The following is a 1,704-nucleotide window of genomic DNA, read 5'->3' as shown; positions in this document are numbered from 1 at the left end:
ACTTTCTGAAAATACAAGTGACTTTAAAACAAGTATGAGTAAAACTGAGGCTCAGAGAGTTTAGGTAACCTATCTAAATTCACATCTATATTTTATAAAATATAAAATAAACTTAGAGGGTAAACTGGGAGGCCTTGGAAATGATACTTTTGCCTTCTCTACAAGTCTTCTTTTTTTTTTCTTTTGTATTTGTTAATTATTTATTTATCAAGAGCGGCTATTCCTTAGCCTATGTATTCATGTTTCATAGTTCAGGAACACAGGTCAGTGACAAACTTCTATGAAACTCAATCCTAAGAAATTCTTTGTGTTCCTAAATCACTTTGCACTCTGAAAGATACCAGCCTTCCTCATCTCCTCAAAATCTTTCATGGAATCTTAATCTCTGTAGAAATCTACATATGCCTTCTTTCTTGGCTCAGCCAACCAAACTTATAGAGAGAGCCACAACCCCGAGGGATACAACAAATGCTCCCACAATACAAAATCGCAGATGCCTGGCCAGAAGGCCACACATCTGAGGTTTCGTCAAAGCACCAGAAGCCATCGTAGTTATTATCCCTCAACACCAACATCCTTTCCAGCTGATGGAGAAATAAACTCTCTACACATCTTCTTAAAGAATCACCCCTTTTTATTTTCTTTTAAAAATTTATTATAAACATTTCAAGAATATACACAAAAGTAGAGCTAACAGTATAATGAAACCCCATTCACCCATCAACCAGATTCAGTGATTATCAAGATTTTGCCCACTTGATTTATCTATTTTTTTGTTTTTGTTGCCAGAATATTAATCTACTGTTTCAGTTGATATTGTTCCTGCTGTGTGTTAAAGCTAATGTCATTTTGCCCATGCACACTTCAGTATACATCTCTTTAAAATACTCATCTTTTCTTACATAACCAGATTGCCATTATCACATAACAAAATTCTAAATTCCTACATTGATTTTTAGAGATTAAAATTAATGGAAAAAATTAATTTTGTTGAGGCCATTATTATGAAACACAACCCTTGCAAAACATGGAGATGTCCGCAACTCAGCAAAGAAGAGGTTACAGCTGTATAGTTTTCCTGATGGCTTCCAAGGCTTGTAAGTGGTATGTATCGTCGGGTCAAAGCCATGGAGCAGCCAGCCAGAAAGCTCACCCTCTAAACCTAAACACCCCTTCCTGGGATGAAAGGTTATCTCTCTTCCTCTCCACCAAAACCTCTTCCCTTGGCCACATGGCAGGATGGTTTTTCTTCCAAAGATATCCTTAGATGAGTGGGACTGGAATGGGAAAAAGTGTGGAATGTGGAAAAAGAGGCTGCTGAGACTCAAGGAAACTAGACATTTTCCAGATCTTTGAAGTATGGAGGAATGGTACTGGTGCCACTTATTGTTACAAATGTATATTGTTGTTGTTGTTGTGTGTGTATTTTTATAAGTTTTGATTATAAGTGTGGAAAACTGAATTAGAAAATAGCAGTTGATGATTGGAAAGATTCTATCACAATATTGATTTGTGGGGGGGGGGGGGGGGGCTGCCCAGTAGAGGATCCAAACCCTTGACTTTCGTGTTATAACACTACACTGTAACCATTTGAGCTAACTAGCCAGGCTTCTGTCATCATATTGATGGTGTACAAACAGAAACCTTGTTTGGAGTGCATAACAATGCTCCTGTCACATTACCTGTACAAAGATTACATTACCT

General features: G+C 37.3%; 1 pseudogene; it reads right to left on the bottom strand.

Moving 5' to 3' along the window:
• Nucleotides 1-318: 318 nt before the first annotated feature.
• On the bottom strand, nt 319-547 carry LOC134377710 (cytochrome c oxidase subunit 6C-like; annotated as a pseudogene).
• Between the last annotated feature and the right edge of the window lie 1,157 nt (nt 548-1,704).

The sequence above is a fragment of the Cynocephalus volans genome, chromosome 5 (assembly GCF_027409185.1).
Source record: "Cynocephalus volans isolate mCynVol1 chromosome 5, mCynVol1.pri, whole genome shotgun sequence".
NCBI lineage: Eukaryota > Metazoa > Chordata > Mammalia > Dermoptera > Cynocephalidae > Cynocephalus > Cynocephalus volans.
Note: the sequence above shows the minus strand (reverse complement) of the source record. Positions and strands in the feature narration are given on the sequence as shown.